Genomic DNA, 18,528 nt, shown 5'->3' with positions numbered 1-18,528 from the left:
CTCTCTGATAAATACTAGCGTCCGATGGATTATAAAACTTGAAACGTGTGAAAAATTATTGTCAGTCATCTGCGTCTGTATGCCACTCTTTCTTCTTCTCTTTGATATAATTTTCTCTACTGTGCTCTGTATTATATATATATATATATATATATATATATATATATATATATATATATATAAAACGAGTTAATTTCATATTTTACACATAGAATGCGTATTTTTATCGCTTAATTTTTCGCTATAATCTTTTTTCTTTTTTTTTTTTGTAATTGCATTAGAGACACGAATAAATGTCAACTGTTCGTGTCGCGTCGTTCGCACACCCGCGCGCGCGTCGAGTATTCTTACTTAATCGGAGAATGGCTGTTATACGACGGTGGATTCAAATTGATTCACGTAACAGTGCAGTTTAATAAGACGAGAAGCGATTCGCGTGTTGAATCACGAGACTGGTCGGCGTTGGTGAGCTTTGCGGAAACGAGCCGCTGACTGATACACCGCATCGTTCACGAGTCTCTTACGAGCCGGTTTCCAGCAGTTCGAGGAACAGCATATAGGTAACTATCGGGTTTCTCTCAATTTGTCGTATTGCATTGTAATCCATTCAATTCCCATTATATATATATATATATATATATATATAAACTTATATATTAACTTATATCTTTAGAATATATTTCCGACAGCTCGTAAATAATAAAATTGATTGCAAAGAAATATATTTCCTACATTTATACATATATTATCTTATATTGAGATATATTTTGTTTATAGTTCAAATTATAGAGTTTCCTAGCAGTTTCCATCGTCAAAACCTATGATACGTGTGGGATTCTTTGATCCATTCTTATTTCTTTCATATATAGTTTTGCATTTGTAATTTTGTTAAGCATCGAGAATATAAAAAAAGTCAGAAAAAGCTTTAAAAAAAAAAAAATTGAATATTCTGCTCAATAATGATGATACGCAGAACTGATAGACTGAGGAATTCTATCAGGATTACCGTGGCGCGCGAATCTGCATCCCGAGGATGCTTTTATTAATAATAAAGGGCACTGGACCGATCGTTCTTTAGCAAGCAAAGGCGATCGTTGATGGCCGTTCAGAGCGAAAAAGCGATCGACGATAGTCGTTTAGGATCGTCGATAAAAATCCCTCCGGTCTCGATCGGCGAAGGAAACCGTATCCCCTTTTCTTTCCCCCTTGTCTGCCTCCCTCTCGTCCTTCCTCCGCTAACACCGGATAACATTGCGTCGTCGGGATCTCTCGCCCCTGGCCGTGCCTCGCTCGTCGTAGGTCAGGTTGGAAACCTGTGCGAACGTTTCCGCGACGCACGCTGCTTTCGCGTGTGCGACACGAGCAAGAGAGAGACGGAAAAACGCGTTGATTCGAGAGAGATACACGTTTGAGTAGGCGCGACGGAAAGAGAGAGAAAGTGGAAAGGAGCAAACAAGAGGGAGATGGTACGCGGTGTGGATAAAGCGGTAGTAACATTCGAGTCCGTACGGGTGACTGAATGGAATGGGTCATCTGTGGACTCTCGGGGGGTCGGGACGGTGAGAGTAGCCGCGACGGCCAATCGCGCTCGTTGTTTCCTCGGAGCGGGGCGAGAGAAAGAAAGAGAGAAAGAGAGAACGAGCGGTCAGAGGGATGAGGAGACGGATAGACCTAACACACGTGCGTTCTCTCGGCGGCCACGTCACGCGTACGCGCGTTGCGTTCCACGCAGCGACATTGCATACATCGAGAGCTACGTCATATGTGCATGCAAACAAGTGCGCGCGCGAGCGAACGAGAAAGAGCACACGCACGTGCGTGACGCTGTACGTTTATATATATATATATATATATATATATAGATACGCATTTGCGTGCGCGGCAGGAAACCAGCTGTGCGAATCGATCGGACTCGCCGTGATTCGATTTTTTTCTTCCTGCTAGAAAGCGAGGATGTCACGTGACGTGGTCAATTCGCCGGAGTGAGGGAAGGAAAATTTTTAAGCGATAGGGTGGGAAGAATTACATGAAATAATGTTAAATGTATCGAATTGCATAAGGTATTAGAAAATCATGGGGAACCATGCCTCTCGAAATTAATATTTTTTAAATATAGTAATGTTATATCAAATATCATAAAAATATCGTAGACATAGTAATGTTAATTTGCATAAGTATTCGTAACAAGTGAAAGAGAGAGATGAATGAATTCATAAAAATTCATAAAAAATTTGAAAAACATTATTATATAAAGATGTAAAATAATTTTCTCTTATGATCTCTTTATGTCCACATATGATATCCTTTCTGTTTTGATAAATGAGATTTTCAGATCGTAAAATGAGATACATCGTTAGAATAAATTATTTCTTGGCAGAATATAGGAAAGCCACGATAACAGAAAATAACAATTATAAAGACAGAGATAGAGTAAAGCCAAGTATATTTTATTCAAATCCACGACTGTATGAGAATTTCACGCAAAAAAAAAAAAAAATATTGCATTGCTTAATTATCAAAATAATATACGCGATAATGATACGATATAAAGAAATAATTGCTAAAAGAGCAGACAAAAGACAATAAAAAAAATAGATAGCAACATGAAATACATTAAAATACAATAGAATATCAAAGATTATAGTATTATCAAGCCATATAACGTTCGCGTCTATATTCTCGCGCATATCCGTAATCTTGCCGATTGAAATTCGTCGGATAAGTATTTTCAACTCAAGCATATGTAGCCAATGGAGCGCGCGCTGGTAACAGAGCGTCTTATTACCCGTTTACGAGGATACTGCGCCGCTTTTCATTATACTCATTTTGATCGCGTCGTATAGTATATACGGCCGAGACGTAGCGGATTGTATCGTATATCCTGACTGATGAAATTTTATGATTCGCTGACGATGGAAACGACAGTTGCGATCGGCGCGGTGACAGATAAACGGGTCTAACAACCGAGACTGCAAGCTACCATAAACGCGAGAAGGGTCAGCTGCGCGTCAAAGAACCATTGACATGTTTGCGCAAATCAGCGCGGTGCATTTATTTCCTAATCGCTTTTAATTTAAACGATCGTATTTAATTGTGATAATAACATGAGTGTCTAATGAAGATTTCACAAGCTTTCCAGTAGACAGCGAAGATGTCGATTAAAAAGTAATCTGGTTAATAAAACCTACAAAGTAAAATTTACAGTAAAATACAATATATTGAATTATGTTTACGAGAGGGAGAGAGAGAGAGAGAGAGAGGAATATACGAAAAAAGTTAATTATACGTTATACAAAACAAAGATTTCGTCGCGTAAAGATTTATATATATAAATGAAAAAAATATATATTATAATTTACTTTTGCATTATTTATTACGATTTATATTATGAAAATATATGCGAGTCGAGAATCGAAAAGTGATTCTCTGTTCAATGCTATAAAAAGGGCGAGACCTTGATCCGCTCGATGGAATGCTCTGCAAGATCGAGGACTTCGGATCCGTCCCGTCTCGAAAACCTGTTGCATTTTAATGGCACAATCGATTCTCCGAAAATCAGCTTAACAGCAATGGAACAGAAATTTCAAATTTCTTTCGTTAGAGATACTTTGTACGCCATTATATATTTTTTTTTTTACTCACGCAATGAGATTATTTTATATCTGATGCGAGATTAAATAAAATTTAATTTTTTCGAATTCGCATCCGCTCTTTCATTATAAATATTTCGCTAGCGAGCTTTAAAAAATCGATTGTCTATCTATAAATTATATTTAATTCGCGATTGCAAAATTTATTTCAAATTCTGCAATTTTTCGTAATCCATTATTACTTTTACCGTTTTTATTTCGCATTGAATAGTCTTCAAAAATTTGCGCTTTCGTTTATCAAGAAATATTTTCAGAACGTGACAAAAATTTGCCTCTCTCTCTCTCTCTCTCTCTCTCTCTCTCGCCCTATAAAATCTTTAATCAGATTCCCGGGAAAATCGTTAAGCGGCGAAAAGATTTTATCGCTTGGGCCGAGCGAGAAAGATCGTCGCGTGCAGAAATGCATGTAAGAGGACACCGGGAAATTGGATAATCGATCGATCGCCAACTAGAGTTCATCCACTGACTATAGTTGACCGCGCTGATGACGCGCGGTGTGCTTACACAGATGGACGACACGGATAATAACGGTAAAGAAAAAGAGAAGCGAAGAGCGCGAGCAATGCTTCTTGCGTAGCGCGATGCATAAAATATTGAGAACGCAATCGCGTTCTCTTCTCCGCGGGGGAGAGCGCAGACGGGAAATCTGATAGTGTCAACGAACACGCACGCTTATACGCGTACACTTTTCTAATTACGGCGCATTTGTACGTCGAGAAAAGGGGGACTGGCGGCTTGAACAAGTGGGCGTCGTTGAACAAGTTGCCGTACATAATAACGTATGCGTGCGTACCGGTAATTTCGTACCAGTATAGTGCACGGTTAGCGGTAATACTCTATGAATAATGCGTCTCGGAAGAATTGAATCCTTCGCGGACGTTAAAAATCAGCTGTCTACGAGTATGGCATACCGCGCGATTACGTTCAGTCCACGGAACGAGCCGTTTTCAAACGCGGAGAACAACGATTTAAATCATGTTTCTCATTTTCGCGAGAAGTATTGTTTTATATAAGAAGAAACAGAAAAATCTGAAATTTTTTTAGGCGCCAAGTTACGAAATTGTCCTGCACGAAAGTGAATAGACGTTAAACATTTTCTATTTTTCTATTGACTCAATGATATTATCATAGATACGAACGCACGGTGAGAATATCTATTCTCACTTTACTATTAGCTTTTCTATATTTATCGTTATGTTATCTCATTTTTTCTCTCTCTCTCTTTTTTTTCTTTTTGTGGAATTATAGAGATTCGGGCAGCTTAACGATAAAATGAGTGATTGTGTCCGAGAAATTTTTTCTTCAACTTCCAAATCTACTAAATTTCTACAGAGTAGCGAGGCAAATTTTTGTTGTCACACACATGCCAGACAGACCGTGGAAACTCTCGCGGCGTCATATGGATCGTAATCTATCCACGGCAAAGTCTCCGTTGTATCGCGACTGTAGTGACTGTAAAACAACGCGTATACCGTCACAAGGTAAGGGTCAGCAGTGCGTTTTCACATTCGCGCGTGGATTCTCGCGTCGCCGGGTGTCGCGTTTCGCGTACGACGCGTCTAAAGATCTCGCGCGCACGTGCGACGTTTCTCATTTTGTATTTTTATAAACAGATTCTCGCTGCCGGAAACCGGACTTAACCGACATTTATTATCCTCGTGATGGACGCGTTGCATATCGAGAGAGACCGGTTGTTCTCGCTTGTTCGTTCGCGGCTCGAGCAATCTCGAGAGGGAACAGCTCCGGCGATCGAGTGCAGCGGACACAAGGTCGTTTCGATATGCGCTTGAGCGCTCTAAAGCGCGCCGCTTCCGCTCTCGATTCTTTAGCGGTGGGTGCTCACGTCGCGAAACGCGCATAAAAACATCTAATTATTTGTATCTTTGCATACAAACATACATATACATATCTACGCCGAACAAGTCTTTTATGCGATACGATCGAAAAAAGCGAGATATTAAACTGGAAAAACTCTACCTCTCAAGAATTCAAAGATCGATAAGAATCTTTTGAAAGATCGCGAACGGAACGATTTATAAGACGCGAATCGTAATAGTAAAAGTTATTATAGTCGTGCGTTATAATGGCTCGTCGAGCTCGAGGTTGCCGTGGAATGTGCTCGAATCGCGCCGGAAGTTGCCGCACTTTTTCCCGCACGAGCTTCGGGACCCACGGTAGAAACGGCGAATGGGCCGACGAGGGAAGAGGTGGGAACGAGAAGAGTTTAGATACATCGCTCGGTACGTGATATTCACGAGGATCCTGAAGAGGACAATCCACGTCCTTTCGAGTTGCGGCGAAACTCAAACCGGTATTAACATTCGACTCGACCGCTGCTCGAATAGAGTTTCCTTCTATCCAGGAAGAAAAGTTTTTTGAAAAAAATATTCTTATAACAACGTAATTATCTTTGTACCAATATAATGACATAACGACAACTTCTTTAAGTTACAGTAAAAATTAAGACGCAGAATTTCGTTGTTAGAAGCTGGAAAATAAATGGGGACACATTCATGATTATCCAATTTTGAATCTTATCTGTCAAATAAATTCCTTCAATTAATAAAGCCGTTTATTTGCATATTTCGAATCATCAAAGATTAATTTATTGACATGCATTAATTTTGAAGTTAAAGCTTCCATAAATTTTTCCGAGGTTCTCGAGTTTTACTTCTCGTAGAGTCCGAAGGAAATATTTCGTTGCTCCAAAAAATGGAGCTTCTGTAACAATAGATAGCTCGACGCATCTAACGTGTTCGCCGAGAAAGGTTATCGCGTGTTCTATTATTTTCTAGGCCGTTTATATCCGGCGACGAAAACTCTAACCTATTGCGTATCACCTGCTTGACGCGATAAACTAAATATCTTATTCGATTCGATGGATGTGCAAACAAAATAAATCGATCTTATTTCCTTATTAATTGTATTACTTGTAAACTTGAATAATCTTTTAACATTAAAATTAATTCGATTTTTTAGTAATCGAGGTGCTATCCGATTTATTATCCATAAATTGAAAAGGTTTTGATATTTACATGTTGTTTTGAAACCAATACTGGAATCGATCTCAATTAATATTATTATGACACTTTTATTAACGATAATTGATCTAAAGACTAGACACAAACAGCTTAAGATAAAGTATCTCTTAAAGAATATTTCAAGCGATAACAATTATATATCATATAATTGTATGGCTCTGCATTTCTATCCGCACATTTTTGTCTCGCACAATTTGCAATAATTCCTCGTTGAGGCCTTCATCCCGCGCTTCGCAAGAATAAGAATAATATATACACAGTTTCTCGGTCGCGCTTTCATGACAATTGACGTCGATGAATAAAGATACGAATGAAACTTGCCCGGGGAACGGTATCGGCGAAAACTTTAATAAGGGAGCAGAAGGTTTTCGCAACGTTGCCTTTCCCGACCGGCGGTTCGGTTTTTGTTGGCGGCTAAATTGCGAAATGAATTTTATCCAACTTCATCGGCGCCGCCGTACGACACGAAGCTCTTGGCCAAGTTTCAGAGAAGTCGTTCTTCTTGGAAGCGCGCGGAAATACGAGAGGCGGCGACCGCGCACTTCGTTACGCGGAAACCACCTCTTGGATGGTAATTTTGCGAGAGAGAACGGCCTGAAAATCGTCTAGTCTCTCGTTCCCTTTTTCTCTCTGTGTCCTTTTCGGGATCTCGTTGGACGGAATGTACGACTCGCGGGAGTCTCGAGCGAGTCGAGACACATTATTCTTCGGAAGAGTGAGATATATTAAGATGCAGTTTTCATATCTCGCTTATGAACGTTTATAAAGGCGAATGGATGAATAATGTGTCTGTTGTATAGCCTAGGATCTTATAAGGTTCTCTAAGAATTATATATCGTGATGTGTGTGTGTGCGATAATACGACGACTAGATTATAGCGTAAACAAGCTGCGAGTAGAAATCGTGAAAATTAATGTCGATTGTAGAAAAACTAGTATGACTAATGAAGAATATTTATGCAAATTTTTAAAATATGTTATTACTTTTTTACAAGAAATTAATAATAATAATAATGCATAGACTTAATCGTTATTTCTAAGCAAGAGTTAAATGTGTGGCACGAACATTTATTAAAACAAGAATCAATTTCTCGCTTTTTTACACTATGATATTCGTAAAGTGTATTTTTCCGTCTCAAGCTTGTTATTGAAATTTTCAGTATATTTCAGCGAAATCATTTTTAGTCGGATCAAAATTCTCACGATTGCACGAAATGCTATTAATTATGATAGCGAAATCCTCTCGCGATATATTTTTGTCTTGAAAAAAAGTTCTCTCTTCTCTTCTTTCCTTTACTGTATCACTTTCTGCAATTGTACGTGACAATATGTGATTATTCATCGCATATACGCCATGGAATTCAACAGTGTGTCCACTCGACGAATCATCACTGAGTGCGACATAGCGCAAGCATAATGCTCAAGCAACCGGTTGCGGGCTGTGCCCTTCCTCTCGGAATTCGCGATAACACGACGACGTGTCCGGATGAAAAGGGAGGAAGGAAAGAAGAGAGAGAGAAAGAGAGAAAAAGAAAATCGAGAGCGACTGTACCTGCGTTCCCATCATATTGGAAATTCTTCGCCGCTATGGCGCGATATATCTACGCCGCATATCCGAGCGTGTACAGCAAAACACCATAGGAGAGACGGGACAACGAAGAGTTAAAAAGTGGAGGCGGAGGAGGAGAAGGAAGAGAAGAGTAGACGGAGGAGGTAGAGGACGAGGAGGACATAGAGGTGATGGCGGCGGAGGAAAGCGGGGAAAGAGGAGAGGGAGTTTTTACAAAAAGTCAGGCGGAGAGAGCGCGGCCCCTTTCGTCGACGCGACCGACGGCGGGACGGGGGAGAACGGGGGTGGCGAACGAACGGGGACGAGGGGGGATTGTGCGGGGGGGGGGGTGACGGCGCGCAGACCGAGCGGGAGAGGGCGGACGACCTCGGCGATGATACGACAAAAAATCAGATGCACGGCCATTGGCTGTTCTCAATTCGAATTATTGGCTTCCCCGGTCGCCGTTCGTCAGAGTCTCCCCGACCTTCTCGATACTCTCGTTCTATCTCTCTCTCTCTCTCCGTTTCTCTTCTTCGCTCCCTCCTTCTCCGTACCCCATCCGTCCCCCCGCGCACTCTGCTCGCCTGCGCCGCTGCTGCTGCTGCTGCTGCCTGCTGCCGCTGCCGCCGCCGTCTCCTCCGTCAAGCCTCCCTCGCCGCCGCTGCCGCCCCCCTTCTCGGGGGAATGGGCGCCGGCGAGAAGGGCCGAAAAAACTTCGAAAAAAAAAATCCAATTTCGTTGCCATGGTGACCGGCGTGCGTTGACTTTGATAAAGATCCCCCGAACGAGCCACCTCCGCCGCCGCCGCCGCCGTCGCCCTCTCCTTGCCCTCCTTCACCGTCTCGTGCTCCGTCCTCTTCGTTCTTCTCTTCTTTCACCCCCGCTTTCCCCGCCATGGGGCCACGACGCCGTGGCTTTCGCAGTTTCTCCGATTGTACGCGCGCCCCGCGTGTATACCTGTTTGTGTGTGTATTGTATATATATATGCGTGTAACTGTACACACGCGTGTGCGGTGAGTATTGTGTGTTTGCACACGCGAGAGGGTACAGTGGCGGATTCGCCGACCCGGAGGGCCCGGGGGTGGCGCGCGGTTTTAGTTTGACCCATATCGGGGGAGGGAGGAGGAACTTGGCGGACGTAGCACTCGCCAACCCCGATACGCTCGCTCGCCCGCTCGCTCGTTCGTTCGCCCGATGGTGGCGAGTGGTTTGTTTGTTTGTTTCGCGAGAACGAACGAGCGCGGCGGCTATCGGAAAAAATTTTATTTATATGATAGAAAAATGTTTCTCCCGCACGAAAGAGCGAACGGCCCCGAAGAAGACGCGGCGAGGCGAGCCGAGCCGAGCCGCCCCATCGCGTCCCCCTCCTTCCCTCTCGCCGCCGAGTAGTTCTACCTTTTTACTGTACCCCGGCGAGCGAGAGCGAAGGGGGTAGCTAAAAGCTCCGTCGGTCGGAGATTAAAATCGGGTGGAGGATTTTAGGGTGGTAAGGCGGAGCAGTACGTATATGTATGTACGTACATGTGGGTGTGTATGTGTGTGTATTTACATGGATGTGTACACGTGTGTGCGATAGGTGGAAAAGAAAGAGGGAGAGATGACGAAGAGAGCGCGATTTCCGTGGAACGGGGTAACGTCGATCGTTGTCGTTCTCGTTAACCATCGCGAGCAAAATTATTTTTCTCCCGAGAAAAAGAACGTTCCCTGGCCTCGCCTGCGTGGCCTCCGGTTCTGGGGGCCACATTGATAATTGGTAATATACGTTTCTCTCTACCTTATTTTCGCATTTTTGAATGCACAACGTGATGCATAGTTCTACATCTCTCTTTTAATAAAAGACCTTGTCCTTTTTTGCAAATTTCCTTATTCGATGTTAAGGATATATAATATTTCGAGAAGTTTCAAAAAATTATTTAGAACAATATAATTTTAAAAAATTTGTTTTTGTACTCCTCTCTCTCTCTCTCTCTCTCTCTCTCTCTCTCTCTCTCTCTTTCTTATTATATAAAAAATATATGAAATATTTAATCAATTTAAAACATTTCATCAATTTCTCATAAGTAATTGTATATATATGTATGTATATTTGACATGAGTTTGAAATGAAATTTCATCTTAATTGAAATGTCACGGCATTGCAATTTTTAGTTATGGATCACTCCTTTATGATGCAAATTCACATAGTGCTATTGAATAATCGAAGCTTTAATCTCGTTAAAATTCAAGTGATTTTAATTTTATTAAAATTTTAATACAGATTTTAAATATCATTTATCTTTAATCTTTTTGGTCACATTTTTTAATTTTTTCGATTATCGAAATGCTTGACACACACACACACACACACACACACACACACACACACACACACACACGTTTCAAAAAATTAAAGATAAATGACATTTAAAATCTATATTAAAATTTTAATAAAATTAAAATCATATGAATTTTAGTGAGATTAAAGCTTCGATTATTCAATAGTACTTTATGAATTTGCATCGTAAAAGAGAGTGATCCATAACTAAAAATCGTAGTGCCGTGACACTTCAATTCAGATGAAAATTCAAACTCATTTCAAATATACATATATACTTTATAGAATACTTATAAAATCGATGAAACGTTTTCAATTGATTAAATATTTCATATATTTTTTTTTTTAATTACATATTTTTGAATAATTTTTTGAAATTTCTCGAAACACTCAATCTCAATTTTCTGAATAATAACAAAATTGTATTTCTGACATCACTAGATTCGCTATTGCAATATCCGATTTTTGAATGGATTCTCTAAAACATATTCTTCAGCACGATCGTGTTGCGAGCACAACTCCTCGAAAGCACCTTTGTGCACGTGTACGCGCGATTTGAATCTGTGCTTATATATGTATACGTGTGCGTGTGCTACGAGAGAGAGAGAGAGAGAGAGAGAGAGAGAGAGAGAGAGAGAGAGGAGTCTGATTTTTATTTCGAAAAACTTTTTTAATAAAAAAGTTGCCCGCTTCTTCCCTTCCTTCCTTCCTCCCGCACTCTGTATAGCGACGGGTTCTCGTACAGGCAGGTGTATATCCTATATAAGGGGGAGGCGAGGTAGATCGCGAACCCCAACTACACCGGACCGCGGCGCATTAAAAGTTTCGCTTGCTGCTCGCGATATTTCATAACTTTTCTCTGTATTTCGAAAAACGTGCAGCACCAGGGCCGACTCGAATGCGCGCGTGCACGCTATTCTTCACGCGCGTGCATCGTGCACATCACCCAGCGCATGTATGCGCTCGCGTTATGCTCGCACGTTTTCGTCCGCGTGCGCCTTCTGTAGAATGTTGAATTCGCTGAATGCGATACTCCTCGTCGAAAATAAAATAACTCTGCCAAAGTAACATAATTGGATACTGACATAAAAACATGATTGGATACTACTTTTCGACGATTTTTGACGAAGTTTTAACGTTTACCGTCTGGATCATTAAACCTGGAATTAAAATCCGATACACCTTCCTCGCATGCAGATGTCGAATCTAATGAACAGAGCGAGATCTTTCCGCTATCAAAAATATCAAAATAATATTCTGTCTCTAGAAAAATTAAATATTAGTTTTTCAAGTATCGTAAGTTTTAATCCCAAATGTTTGGGTAGTTGAATATCAAATTTGAATTTAAATGTGTGAGATACGAGGTAATTTTGGGACATTGGATATTTTTATGTGCCTTAGCGATAGCATCGTTTTACTACTTGCATAGAATATCGTTCGATAATACAATGCGCGTTTTGCGTTTTCTGTCCGCGTACTCTTCAGTCTTCTTTCTCTTTCTTTTGATTCCCCTCTCTTTCGTGAATTCTATTCTTCTGCTTTGATCAACTTTCTCGTTCTATTTTCTATTCTGTTTTTTTTTTCTCTCTTTCCTTTAGTTTCGCTGTCCTCTCATCCCACGACCTGTTTGTTCCCTCCGCGTACCTCGATTCGTTTTCTCTGGTTACACGGCACACAAAATGTAGTTAAAATAATTTAAATATCGATAACAATTCTCGACCAGCAGTTTTCGAGTCGAACCATTTACGTCGGAACGTGTAATGTGTTTGGCAGAATCATCAGTTACATATCCCTACATATTATATATAATATATGTATTATATAGATTTGAATATATAAATATTACATATATTATACAGATCGAAATTATTGTTTAATGCGTGTAAAGGTTCTTTTGTAGAGATCTTGGAGTCCATTTTTTTTTGGCAAAAATTAACATATGTCATGATTCTCATTTAAATGTAATTAATATCAAAATATTAAATATTTTGACAAAAGATGAAGAAAAGTTAAATTTTTATTGAATTAAATTTTACTTATAAATAAATGAATAAAATGTTCCTACTTTTTATTTTTATCCTTATCATACTAAAATGCAATTCACGTGGTCCTTTAATTCGTAATGTTATATATTATAATGTTAATCAGACATATTTATTAATCATTTACTGTTTTGAGAAAATTCAGATTCAAGAAACGTACCATTGAAAAAAAAAATACAATAATCTAGATGTTTCACAATATGAATATCAATATACTACTTGTTTAATTAATTTGCAGATTAATTTTTTCTTAGCAAAAATTTAATTACCTTAATTGAAAAACTATCTAATACGGGGGAATTAACGATTTAAGCTTCAGAAGTGTAAATAGATAATTAAATGAAACTTCATTTTTCAATTAATTTAAAACAGACTTTATTTCGGCAAAAATTTAATTTGAGACGTCATTACCAAGATATTTAACGTTGAAAATGAACGAGCGTTCTCTCTACGAAAAAGAGATAATTATCTCAATTTAAGGAAAGCTAAATTAAAAATATATCTATGTGTATGTGTGTGTGTTAGGATTTTTTATATGTTAAAAATCTACTTTCTCGAGCACAATGCATTTCTTATGTTTTATAATTCTAGAATTATAAATACATTAGAAATATAATATTCTTTGTAACATACGTCGCGAGAGAATATTTTGGAACGTCTATATGTGACTTGAGAAATTAATCTCAGAATATAAAATATATCCGCATCACGTATAGTTTCCGAAACATATAACGACATCTTATTACCTTATTACGTCGTTGAGCATGACGACGAATAGCGATATGATTTTTGCATGCCAACACGTTATCGATTATGTATTATATACGTCGAGAAACAGCCTGGCAACAGAATCCGAACAAAGGAATCCGAATGTGCCATTAAGAGATGCGCGCGCGCGCGCGCTTTCTAATTAATCGAAACTCCGACTCCCTATTAATAATCGTCGGCAATAAAAATCCGCAAACTCTGTAAATCCGTTTCGTTGGCGGTTCGAAAGCGAACGAGCGCGGCTTTTCAATTACATTCGCTCCCATCGCGTGTGTATTGATGTCGATTGAATACCGTCGCTCGCGCGCGTGCGAGTATCCAATCATCATTGACTTTACAGTGTGTACCGCGGATTCGCGTCGAACGCGTTCCTGTAAATGGGAAGCTCCCCCACGAAGTAAGTTTTCCTCGATCTCCATCTCCCTCATACACTTCCGGCTTTGCCAAACACTGCAAAATGTAAAAATAAAAAATACCAGGACGTTGAAGCAAAAATGTAATATCGTCGATACACAATAAGGATACGAGAAGCGAGCAATCGGATGGCGCAGATACAATAAATAAGGATCTGGATATTTTCTGCGCTCTAACGTAAATAAAATCGAATCTTATATATGTAGGCATGAAACTTGATTTCAATCACTGCAACTTTTGTATTTGAGTTCAAAAGAAAAATTCTTAAAGTAGTCATTAATGTATGAATTGTATTAATGAACGCTTTATCAATACTATTTGATAAATTATTAATAAATTTTAACGACATCGCTAATCTTTTTATACATTTTTTTTTTTTTACGAATAACTAAAATAATTTCTTGTTTTCGCTTTTAAATCGACTCTTCCGTTGTGTCAAGACCCCTCTTCCCGTTGGAGATGTGATATCTCATTCGCATGCGCGCGATAACTAGTTCGACCAAGCACTTTACGCTAAATATTCGAATGCATGAAACGCACTCTCGTCCCTTCGTAGGACGGTACGACGTAGACGGCGGAATATAGTTCTACTCAATTGTTTCATGGCAGCATAATGGAGTGCTTCTGAACCAGTGTCTATGGGTATTCGTTCGCTGTTACGCGTGTATCTAATGTATGTTACTCTAGTCTTGCGTTTAGCGCTAAATGGTTTTGTCTGACGCGAAAACATTCGCAAATGTTCGCCCCAGATTTTAATATGCTTCAGGTATTATTTTTCGTCGCTCGAGATATTAACGGGATACTATTTCCTAAAAATGTTTTATTAAAAATTTAGGAGAAATATAAAAAGAGGAAGAAGATAACGAGTATAATCACAAAATGCGGTTGAAGATAAAAATAATTGTTGATTGTTTATCGAAAGAAATTTCGATTGAAAAATTTCATTAGTTTTTCTCAATTCGTATATATTAAAAATAAAATACTCCAACTTGACTCGCTCGTCTCGATATTTTTACAGTAAATTCGCCAACGGATTGCAAACAAAAAAGGCTGGAAAAATTCGTAGATGCAACAATCCGACGGATTGTTCCGGGACACCATGTATAATTTAGATATTGTACTTGACGGGTGGACAGCCGGCCATGTCGACAGCTGCAACCAACTGCTTATGTTCTCATCAGCTCGTATTAAGACGCTCTCCGCCACCGGTCATTCGCATTAGCGTACCAGGAAAATGAACAGCCGCGCACTTGTCTCTCTTTCTCATAAACTCGCTGTGTCTTTGCGCAATTTTCCTTTGCTTGCTGTTGCATTATATATTCGAATTTTAATATGAAAAAGATTACCGATTTTTCGTTTCGCCAAAGTCGCAATTAAACGATCGAAGTTGCTGATTTATAAAAGTCTACACACGAGTTTACTTTAAATAAATTATTAAGATAATTGATGGTTAGCAAACATTATTAACGCGAATTTTGCGCTAGTTTAGCCCATTTGTGAAATATTTATATTATAAAAGCTGGCCTTTCGCTATTGCTTCCTTCAAAATATAGTCGAATCTTATTTTACATTATATATATTGTATTTTACATTAGCCTTAGCGAACAACCGCAAATCGAGTTTGATTCTTTTTTTTTTTTTTTTTCTAAATCGTGATATTAATTATGACGGTATTATTTACTAATATTATATACTGCAAAGTGTTAGATACATAATGTAACATGTATAGCGTCATATATTCCGTAATATCATACGCAGAGAAATGAAACTTCATTATCCGTGCTTTGGTGCTAACCGAGCTCGGTAAAACCGGCTCTAAATCACTTGTCAAATGCAGGTTCGGATATCTCCACGTTCGCCTTTACACGAATAAGACAGTTAGGGCTCTCGTTGTAGCGGAAAGAAAACCGCAATAATCCCGGTCGAGGTTTCCGACCGTTCGAGATCCTCGATCGCGATCGATGTAAGACAATGCTCCTACGTTTTTTTAATTCGTCTGGCGCGGGTCTGGTCCCGGCTTCGACTGGCCGGACAGCTAGCGTCTCCTCTCCTTATCTCGCCGGTTTCGAGTTAGCCCTCGATCCTACAGCGGCGAAAGCTACTCTCTCAAACTCACTGCTACCCCTGTGTGTGTTCGCGATGTCGTTTCCCTTTTTTCCTCATCTCTCCTTTGCTCTGCTTCCTTTGCGGGCATTTCACCTCCTCTCTCGTTCTCTCTCTCTCTCTTTCTTTCTCTCTTGCCATTTTTACGTATAGCTCCGAGTCGGCTCGAGGAAGATTCACGACGAGCAGTTCTCGACCTCACGGTTTCGCCTCGCGCGGCCTTCGTGTATTTCTCTGCCTATCCGGTACAGTCCGACCGATTTTTCGAACCATCTCATTCTTCGTCTTCCCTTTTTTATCTATGCGCTTCATCGTGTTATTCCGAGTTGGGCGGATTTCTTTTTTTTTCTTTTTTTTTTTATTTTTATTGGACGATACACCCCCGAAATTTCGGAATGGGAATAAAAAGGTTGCACGAGAAGAATGCACGTTTGAATGGAATCTTATGATTTTGAAGAAATGAGAAATTATTATAGCTTTTATTTTTATTGTAGCTTGTATTTTTGAATATAATTTTCATGACGAATATCGTTTATAAAAGAAAAACTAAATATAATAATACGAATTTAGAAATATGATATATAAATTTGTAGAAATTTATTGACAAATTAAAATCTTTTCCATGGACCATAAAGTGCGTAAGGTCTTAATTAATTAATTTTACTTGTAGAAAATTTTAATTATACAAGTTCGCTTATCAAAATATTTAACGTAGGAAATTGAAAAAGTTACGAAAAAAAACGCGCGGTATCTAATTAAATTCTTGTTGGAGAAAACTCTACTTCGCAGATTTGGCTATGAAAGAAATTTTCAACCAAGAGAGAAAGCAAGCTCCTACATCCCACGCATTGAAGAATCGATGCTTCACGTCGGCAATAAATATCACTCCTTTATACAAACGCGAAACTCGTCTCCCCTTTGTCTAACGAGGAAAGTCAGATTTTGCGCGTTGAAAGTACAGAGATGGACGAGAGTCTTGCCTCTTTGCAGCGAGACGATCGAATTTCACATGCACGAACTATAACTGACCTTTCAGCAGAGAAAGCTCGATCTCGTGTTCAAGTAGAGAAGCCATGTTTAGCTCATGTTTTGTAAGTAAACAACTTAGTCGGCGAAATTAATAACTTTTAATACGAGCATCGTGCGATAGGCTGAATATTTTCACTTTTGTAATTTACGATTATGATTATTTACCTAATTATCATATATATATATATATATACAATCCCTTTTTCTTGATTATTTATTTTTATAATTTATATGAATCATATTGTCATTATTATTATTTCGCTAATCTAAATATTATGAGTTGATTATTTTTTTGCGAATATGGGATATACTTTTTGGATTTTCATTTTTCGACATACATGAGATAATGTGTTTTATTATCGAAATATTATTCTTTATTATTACTCAAAATATTAATTTTAACGCATAATTTTTCATAATTCACAAAACTGCGTGTTATCGCGAAATGTTTAAACAAGATCGAGTGATATACGCCAGATCTCTGTCGATCGCGGAAGTGAAATTGCTAGTACAATACCGAACGACAGACTCATAAATCCATCGTTTAATAAATCGGATCATCGATCTAGATTGCGAACTTGCCGTTTCGCTCGACGAACTTTCTTGTTTTCGCTTAAATGGGCCTTTAACTTTCCTCGTTCCGAGGAAGAGATTCTAAATCTCGTTGTAACAAAATATGATAAACTATGTTTACTACAAAGAACACTGCGCTATGTCGTTTAGTAGATAAGTCTCGGGAGATATTTCACTTTATTTCTCGTTAGGAGGAGAGAGATGTAAAAGAGAATAACGTACTTCTGGATTTTCAAATATTGCTGGGTGCTTGCTTCCTCTAGATGTATCAAATTTTTACAGTAACGATCACAAGCGGATAAAGCGTTTCTACGGATAAATATGTGTATTTTATGAAACTGTTTAGGATATTTTGAGGAATGATCTTTTTCCGCGAATATCTTTTATATAGGGTGAGGCATCTCTCAGACAGGCCACCCGAATAACTCCCACACTTTTGGAGATAGGAGAAAATGTTTGAAATAAAAATTGTATGGTGTCGAGGGGGAAATCTTGTGGAAGCGAACATTTTTTTTTTTTTTTTTTTTTTTAGGTGGAGACGCTTGGGAGATTTGAAGGAGATTTTTCATCTTCATTTTTTTTTAAATGGAACCATCCTAATTTTTTTATACAAATCGATTCCTCGCAATATTCGGCACAAAAAATTATAAGGGTAAGATGGTTTATACTCCATACTAAATAGGTACAAAATATTTCGTAAACTATTCATGGCCATTTTTTGGCCATCTTATAATTTTTTATGCCAAATATTGCGAGGAATCGGTTTGTATAAAAAAAAAAAAAAAAAAATTAGGTTCTATTTAAAAGAATGAAGATGATCTTCAAATCTCCTAAGCGTCTCCGCCTAAAAATAAAAAAAAAAAAGTTCGCTTCCACAAGATATTTCCCCCCTCGACACCATACAACTTTTATTTCACTCTATCTCCAAAATTGTTGGAGTTATTCGGGTGGCCTGTCTTAGATGCCTTACCCTGTATACTTGATATTATCTTTATAATATTAAATTCAGAATCCATACTTAAAAATATATTTTTTTCTTCTGA

At 38.7% G+C, this 18,528-nt stretch overlaps 1 protein-coding gene across 7 annotated transcripts in view; it reads left to right on the top strand.

The window, feature by feature from the left end:
* LOC138935055 (uncharacterized) overlaps positions 1–18,528 on the top strand; it is a 96,153-nt gene that overhangs the window by 31,380 nt on the left and 46,245 nt on the right. For 2 of the 7 annotated variants that reach the window (XM_070299344.1, XM_070299349.1), the window contains one exon: positions 213–560. The exons of 3 other annotated variants lie outside the window; for them this stretch is intronic. The gene's annotated coding sequence lies outside the window, so the exon portion shown is untranslated. Of the gene's footprint in view, positions 1–212; positions 561–18,528 lie in introns of those variants that run through there. 2 more of the 7 variants (XM_070299346.1, XM_070299345.1) reach the window with 2 other exon arrangements.

Source organism: Polyergus mexicanus, unplaced genomic scaffold, assembly GCF_030449975.1.
Source record: "Polyergus mexicanus isolate NDT 795.1 unplaced genomic scaffold, iyPolMexi1.0 SCAF_7, whole genome shotgun sequence".
NCBI classification, from domain to species: Eukaryota; Metazoa; Arthropoda; class Insecta; order Hymenoptera; family Formicidae; genus Polyergus; species Polyergus mexicanus.
The sequence above is the reverse complement of the archived record's forward strand: the minus strand, read 5'-3'. Positions and strand labels throughout refer to the sequence as shown.